This window comes from Macrobrachium rosenbergii, chromosome 2 (genome assembly GCF_040412425.1).
Source record: "Macrobrachium rosenbergii isolate ZJJX-2024 chromosome 2, ASM4041242v1, whole genome shotgun sequence".
NCBI lineage: Eukaryota > Metazoa > Arthropoda > Malacostraca > Decapoda > Palaemonidae > Macrobrachium > Macrobrachium rosenbergii.
Window position 1 is genome coordinate 47327385 of NC_089742.1, and position 8858 is coordinate 47336242.

The following is an 8858-nucleotide window of genomic DNA, read 5'->3' on the forward strand; positions in this document are numbered from 1 at the left end:
TTTATTCCATATTCTTTTGGTACAGTCGGCCAAAGAAAAATTGGCGCAGTTTCTTTATTCATCGTTCGTTATGGAAATATTGCCATATGCAGGTGCCATATTGTTTCTTTAAAAATAGGGGTACTCTGTTCTTTAAGATGAACACAGTGATGCGTTTAACTTAATCACCACAAATAGGACATATTGTTCACAATGAGCGATATTGTTTTCATGGCTACAAACCGCCGAGTTTTCAGAATTGGCGCAAATCACCAGAAAAGCCATATTATCTATTATCATTATATTTTTATTATTATTATTATTATTATTATTATTATTATTGAACTTCAAGCTTCCAAAGAATATTATGGCGTTCATTAGAAAAGAAATAAGAGGAGGTAAAGGAAAATATAGAAAGAAGAAATCCCTTATTAAAAAAGAAAAAAAATATAAATCGACAAATCAATAAATAAATAGATAAAAATGTGAGAATATTATTAAAATACAAGGAGAATTGTATCTTATTATCTGGGGAAATCTCCCGTGGATATGAACACTAATTGTATATTGAATATTAATTCCATTGTATATTGAACTGTATACTGAATTTTAACTCCATTGTATATTGAATTGTAATTTGAATATTAACTCCACAGTAAATTGAATTGTATATTGAACATTAACTCCATTGTATAATAAATTGTATATTGAATACTAACTCCATTGTAAATTGAATTGTATATTCAATACTAACTCCATTGTAAATTGAATTGTATATTCAATATTAACTCCACTGTAAATTGAATTGTATATTCAATATTAACTCCACTGTAAATTGAATTGTATATTCAATATTAACTCCACTGTAAATTGAATTGTATATTCAATATTAACTCCACTGTAAACTGAATTGTATATTAATAATAACTCCACTGTAAATTGAATTGTATATTGAATAATAACTCCATTGTATATTGAATTGTATATTGAATATATATTAACTCCACTGTAAATTGAATTGTTTATTGAATATTAACTCTACTGTAAAATGAATTGCATACTGAATAATAACTCCACTGTATATTGAATTGTAATCTGAATACTAACTCCATTGTAAATTGAATTGTATATTGAATATCAACTCCATTGTAAATTGAATTGTAATTTGAATACTAACTCAATTGTAAATTGAACTGTATATTGAATATCAACTCCATTGTAAATTGAATTGTAATTTGAATACTAACTCAATTGTAAATTGAATTGTATATTGAATATCAACTCCATGGTAAACTGAACTGTAATTTGAATATTAACTCCATTGACAAATAGAAATTGACTCCATTGTAAATTGAATTGAATACTAACTCAATTGTAAATTGAATTGTATATTGAATATCAACTCCATGGTAAACTGAACTGTAATTTGAATATTAATTCCATTGTTTACTGTCAAGACAGAGACAAATAGACTAATACGCGAGTGACAACATTATCTCCTCAAAAATTTCGTTGGCAGAGAAATAGAACAAAATAGAACAGAATAGAATATTTAGGCCAAAGGCCAAGAGGTGGGGCCTATAAGGCCATTCAGCGCTGAAATGGCAATTGAGAGTAGAAAAGTTTGAAAGGCTTGACAGGAGGAAAACCTCAAAGCAGTTGCACTAAGAATCAATTGTTAGGAGATGGTGGAAAGTAAAATGGAAGAGAGTGAATAGGAACGGAGGTACAGTAAAACGAATAAAAGGGGTTGTGGCTAATGGACGAAGAGACGCTGCAGAGAACGTTAAATAATGCCTACAGCGCAGCTCGTGAGGTGCACTGACGGGGGGGGGGGAGACAGGCAGAGGCTGAAAATATTCCCTTTCTTTGACTCCAGGCGAGAAAAAGGGGACCCCCTAAGGAGAGGGGCAAAAGTGGGCAGAATGCAAAGCAATAAAAAGAAAAAAAAAAAAAAAGAGTAGAAAATGACCTTTCCTATTCTCTGCCCATTCTCCGACAAATTGACCACGTCAAGCGAAACGCCAGAGTTCTGAGTTTCAAGGTCGAATCACTCTAAGAACATCTGCTTAAACCGCGAGGTGTTTTTTTCTTCTCTCTCTCTCTCTCTCTCTCTCGCCATGATTATGTCATATTCTCCATGAAGGATTTTCTTTTGTGCGACGCAACGGGCAATGAAATACAATATTCTCCCACAAAAGGAGACATTTTCGACAGTAAAATGGGGCCTCTTTAGTGTCCGCGTTTCTCGGTATCTCTCTCCCTCGAGAGAGAGAGAGACAATGACATTCGTTTAATATGAGATCATCTCGGCAACTGGGCGCACACACACACACACACACACACACACACACACACACGAGATTTCGTAAGGGGTGGGCCAAGGAGAACGTCATCATCATAGGCGAATATATCATGTACATGAGATCACATAAACACTTTCTCTAATCCTCTGTTGTGTGACAGATATCAGTCCCAATTTTTTGAGGAGGGCCCCAGCGTCCCGCCTTGCAGTGATATGCTTTGTGTTGGTCCCGAGTGCCGCAATTTTGTCGCAGCTGGGCTATCTGGGTGCTCTCAGGGTGGTGACCGTGGAACTTTTGCTCCCAAAAGTTTGTTCTGGGTTATAGATGCCTCATTTGAATAGTAGCCTCTCATTATAGCCTTTGGATCGATTTCTCTCTCTCTCTCTCTATCTGCTTATCACCGTTTATTCTTCTAGCTCCTATTCAATCTTTTTTTTTTTTATTTACCACCTTCATATAATTTCACACCTCTTTTAGCTAGGCTTTTCATAATTCAGTGGATTTCAGCTCTAGTATAATAATAATAATAATAATAATAATAATAATAATAATAATAATAATAATAAAATCGTCATTGATAATGAAAAAATATTAGAAGTCGATTCTTCAAAGTCATTACATTGCTATTTGGCCCAAAGCCAAATTTTGTTCAGCTCGTTGAAAAAAAATATTACCTTAACAATATGACTCATCTGAATCATGATTCACGTATTGAATCAGTTTCCTATATCATAAAATAATAATGATATACCTTAATATTATTACTCATCTGAATCATGATTCAAATACTGAATCAATTTCCTATATCACAGAAAATAACCTTAAGAATATTACTCATGCGAATCATGATTCAAGAATCGAATCAGTTTCATATATCACAGAAAAAATAATTAACTTAACAATATTACTCATCTGAATCATGATTCAAGTGCTGAATCAATTTCCTATGAATCAGTTTCCGATATCACAAAAAAAAAACATAACAATATTACCCATGTGAATCATGATTCATGTGCTGAATCAATGTCCTATATCACAGAAAGAGAAGTACCTTAATATTACCCATCTGAATCATGAATCAAGTGCTGAATAAATTTCCTGTATCACAGAAAAAAATAACCTTAACAATATGACTCATCTGAATCATGATTCAAGTGCTGAATAAATTTCCTATATCGCAGAAAAAAAAATCACCTTAACAATATTACCAACGTGAATCATGATTCAAGTACTGAATCAATTTCCTGTGAATCAATATCCTATATCACAGAAAGAAAACCTTAACCATATGACTCATCTGAATCATGATTCAAGTGTTGAATCAATTTCCTAAATCACAGAAAGGATAAACATCTAACATACAAAAATCATAGGGAATGAAAGGGAGGTGGGGGCGGGGTGGGGGTGGGGGGGAGGAGGTCCCAGGGGGTAGCTCGGGTCAACACTGACCTCGAGGCTTATCTGCGTCCAGAACCTCGTTAAATTTGTAGCGAGGAACTGGAAGGTCAAAGGTCGCTCTAAATCTGGACGTTACATAATGGCCTCGATAAGGCCTTGTTGTCTTTTGTACCGGTACAAAAAAAAAAAAAAAAATAGTTGCAGGCGATGATGATACTCGGCTATTTCTGTAGCCTGCTGTAAGTTATAATTGTAACTTGTAGTGATGTTTTCAACTATTAATATAATTTTCTGGTCAGCTTGTTCTGTATAACTTGTAGTGATGCTTTCAACTATTAATATAATTTTTTCGTGAGCTTGTTCTGTACCTTGTATGTTGTTTTTGATTATTAATAAAATTTTCTCGTAAGCTTGTTCTGTATAACTTGTAGCGATGTTTCCAATTTTACTAATATAATTTTCTGGTGAGCTTTTTACCACTAGTAATTAATTCCTAATAGTGATACCTTCCACTTGCTTACGTCAAATTTATCACCTGTCTATGATATGGATAAAAATGTCATACAGTAAATAAGATAGTATTATTATTATTATTATTATTATTATTATTATTATTATTATTATTATTATTATTATTATTATTATTATTACTCACAAGGTCAACCTTATTCATATGGAACAAGCCTACCACAGGGACCTTAGATCTGAAATTCAAGCTTCCAAAGAAGTATAAGAGGGTAATATGAAATACAGAAAGAAGAGATGACTCATTCAAAAAAAAAAAAAAATAAATTAACAAACTAATAAATAAACAGTACAATAAAACAGAATGAAAAGAAAGAATCGCTAATGCAAAAAAGCACAACTAAACATGACAAATAGTACTAAAATAATTTCATACATTCACCGTAAAAAAAAATTATTAAAACAGGGTACACAAACCACGCCTACTTCCATACTTCCTGAATAATATACCCCGTCTCCATTCAAGGGGCGGGTGTAATCGACACTCAAGGACTGACATCCATCAACGCAACTATGGATTAGCCTAGTTTTCGTCAAACTTGCCCGTCTCGGACTCTCAATGACTTAAACTGGGCGCAACAAATTATAAGTTTCTGCGACGGCAAAAAAAAAAAAGAATAAAAAAATAGGAATAAAACTCTAGTTACGAAAAATGTACCCTGACTGTGTGACATCCCCCTCCCCTCCCCTCTCTCTCTCTCTCTCTCTCTCTCTCTCTCTCTCTCTCTCTCGCTAGTTTGCATGAGTAATGGAATGTCAACTAACTATGCAGATGAAACACGCTATATGAATCCATCTTTCCTTCTTTACCATCTGCCAGCCTTCTGCATGGGTGGGCTACGTCACGCCGTTCTTTATTGCACATTCTTACTTCATTCTTACTCCCTACACGATTCTTAAATTGTCGCGTCTTCAGAAGCAGACGTCAGAAGCTGGGATTGTAAACATGTGATGTGTAAAGTATGCACCTTTATCTGTTTGTTTATTTTTTGGTGTAGTCCGACGGGGTGGGAACCCAAATGTACCTGACTAAACAAAAAGAACTGGATCCCGACTTTTGAAAGCGGGACAATTGTATGCTTCTAGTGAAAAGAGAGTTAGAGAGATATTCGATGAAAGAAATGAAGATACAATGGAAAGATTTATGGAAGAACAGAACTGCATTTGTAAAGGAGGAAGGTTTTATGAATCAAGGAAAAGAATAAGAAGCATTCAGAAATTATTATTATTATTATTATTATTATTATTATTATTATTATTATTATTATTAATATACAGTAGACGAACCCTATTCATATGGAACAAGCCCACCAAAGGGACCGCTGCCTTGAAATTCTAGAAGCTTCCAATGAATATGGTGTCCATTTGAAAGAAGTAACAGGAAGTAATATTCATACAGAATGAAGATACCAGTTATCAGAAAAGAAAATAAATTAACAAATTAATAAACAAATAGATAAAAATATAAGACAATTATTAAAATATAAGAATTGCTCACGTCACGACCGCTCTCTCAGAGAGACAGAAATACGACAAGGAACTTACCACGTAATTTTGCCAGTGGATTTAAATCTTGAAGTTCAACACAACACAGATTCTTCCACGCAAAACAAAACCACGCCTGGATGGCCTCCGGTGATCGGACACCGGGCTACAATGAGACCCGAGACCAGAGTGAGGAAGTGTTTGAATGAGTTGAAATCTATACCAAGAATAAAGGAACAGAATCTAAGCTTTCACTTACAGAAACGGGAAATCTAGATACCAGTCTCGATCAACTTATGAGTCTCTTGAACTGGTTTACAAGTTGGGGGCTGCTTGCGAGAGAGAGAGAGAGAGAGAGAGAGAGAGAGAGAGAGAGAGAGAGAGAGAGAGAGAGAGAGAGTCTTTGCAATAACAGTATACTAATGAGAGACAGAAAGAGCTAGTCCGGTCAACTTTTGAGGGCAAGGAATGTTTCTCATAAACAAATGCCAGAAAGGTTACTGCAGGTCACGTCAGGTCAAATCAGGTCAGGTCAGGTCATGGCACAAGGCGCCCAATATCCATGCAGTACTGTCAGAGAGAGAGAGAGAGAGAGAGAGAGAGAGAGAGAGAGAGAGAGAGAGAGAGAGAGAGAGAGAGATACCTATAGTCAACATTGTCGTAAACAAATGCCAGAAAGGTCACTGTAGGTCACGTCTGGTCAAGTCCAGGTCAGAATCTGGTCACATAATGAGTGCCCATAATCCATACTGATACAAATGAGAGAGAACAAGATAATATAGCTATAGTCAGAATCAACTTTATTTGTAAATAAGCCAGAAGGTCCAGCGGAGTCAGGTCAAGAAGTGAGGAGGTCAGGTTAGGTCATGTCATGACGCAAGACAGCCATAATCCATATTGAGTACAAATGAGAGAGAGAGAGAGAGAGAGAGAGAGAGAGAGAGAGGAGAGAGAGAGAGAGAGAGAGAGAGAGAGAGCGCAGACAACTTCGTCGTAAACAGAACCCAGAAAGGTCACGTCAGGTCACGTCATGTCAGATGCAAGGTGCACATCATCCATTCTGAGTACAAATGAGAGAAAGATAGGGATAGCAATAGTCCAGACAACTTCGTAGTAGACAGAAGCCAGAAAGGTCACTGTAGGTCACGTCAGGTCAAGTCAGGTCAGGTCCGGTCATGACGCAAGACGGCCATAATCCATACTGAGTACAAATGAGAGAGACAAAGATATGTATAGCTATAGTCGAGTCAACTTTTTTCGTAAACAAATACCAGAAAGTTCACAGCAGGTCAAGTCAGGTCAGGTCCGGTCATGAGGCAAGATGGCCATAATCCATACTGAGTACAAATGAGAGAGACAGAGATATGTATAGCTATAGTCGAGTCAACTTTGTCGTAAACAAATACCAGAAAGTTCACAGCAGGTCAAGTCAGGTCAGGTCAGGTCAAGACGCAAGGCGCCCTAAATCCATACTGTTCCGAGTCCGAGGCTGAGAAGGAGAACGCGCTAATTATTTAAACGGAAACTGCTCTCCAAACAGGGCACAGAGACAAAATTTCTCCATCGGTTACAAAGAACAATGAATTCAGTGGTTACGTAAAATAGGGAAAACCTGGGTTTCACAAAATACAAAAACTCAGTGGCTACATAATCGTAAGAGTAAATAGCTACTCAGAAATGATTACAAAAATGGCTTTCATCGAGATTATTCAATTAGAATAAAAAAGAACCATTTCAGATCGACATACAACCAGGCATGATGGACTTACTAAAAAGTAAAAAAAAAAAAAAAAAAAAAAAAAAAAATTCTAATATTATTTCCTGTTAAGAATCTCTATAATAATAATAATAATAATAATAATAATAATAATAATAATAATAATAATAATAATAATAATAATAATAACTTTGGCAAAGGATAATAATAATAATAATACTAATAATAATATTATTATTATTAATAATGGCTTTGACAAATAATAATAGTAACGACTTTGACAAAGGATAATAATAATAATAATAATAATAATAATAATAATAATAATAATAATAATAATAATAATGACTTTGACAAATAATAATAGTAATGATTTTGACAAATTATAATAATAATAATAATAATAATAATAATAATAATAATATAATAATAATAATAATAATAATAATAACATGTATAATAATGATTTTGACAAATAATAATATAAATGACTTTGACAAGGATAATAATAATAATAATAATAATAATAATAATAATAATAATAATAATAATATGTAATAATAATAATAATAATAATGACGCTTAGAAAAAATTAGCCCACCCCGGAGAAACCAAGAATCTGTCATAAAACACCTCTTTTGTTTTGTATACAAGAGTCAGCAAGTGCTTTGCAAGCGAGTGCTTTCTGCCTGCTCTCATATTTCTCTTGCCCTTGGATAAATGTCGCTCTGGTTGGTTGTGATTCTTGCTTGTGAATTTGAGTTGTGATTCTCACTTTTACTTCTCCTTTGGTTGTGATTCTTGCTTGTGAGTTTGAGTTGTGATTCTCACTTTTACTTCTCCTTTGGTTGTGATTCTTGCTTGTGAGTTTGAGTTGTGATTCTCACTTTTACTCTCCTCGTTTGTGATTCTTGCCAGAGCTTGAGTTGTGATTCTCACTTTTACTTCTCCTTTGGTTGTGATTCTCACTTTTGCTTCTTCTTTGGTTGTGATTCTTGCTTGCGAATTTGAGTTGTGATTCTCACTTTTACTTCTTCTTTGGTTGTGATTCTTGCTTGCAATTATGAGTTGTGAGTCTCACTTTTACTCCTTCTTTGTTTGTGATTCTTGCTTGTGAATTTGAGTTGTGATTTTCACTTTTACTTCTTCTTTGGCTGTGATTCTTGCTTGTGAATTTGAGTTGTGATTACCACTTTTATTTATTCTTTGGTGTGATCCTTGCTTGTGAATTGAGTCGAGATTCTCACTTTTATTTCTTCTTTCGTTATGACCCTTGCTTGTGAATTTGAGTTGTGATTCTCACTTTTATTTATTCTTTGGGTGTGATCCTTGCTTGCGAAATTTGAGTTGTGAATCTTAATTTTATTTCTTCTTTGGTTGTGATTCTTGCTTGCGAATTTGAGTTGTGATTCTCACTTTTATATATTCTTTGGTATGATTTTTGCTTG

The 8858-nt window shown here is 34.4% G+C and overlaps 1 protein-coding gene across 4 annotated transcripts in view; it reads right to left on the minus strand.

Annotated features, from left to right (window-relative positions):
* Positions 1-8858, minus strand: part of Hr39 (Nuclear hormone receptor FTZ-F1 beta) — a 224166-nt gene that overhangs the window by 131089 nt on the left and 84219 nt on the right. The window lies entirely within an intron of this gene.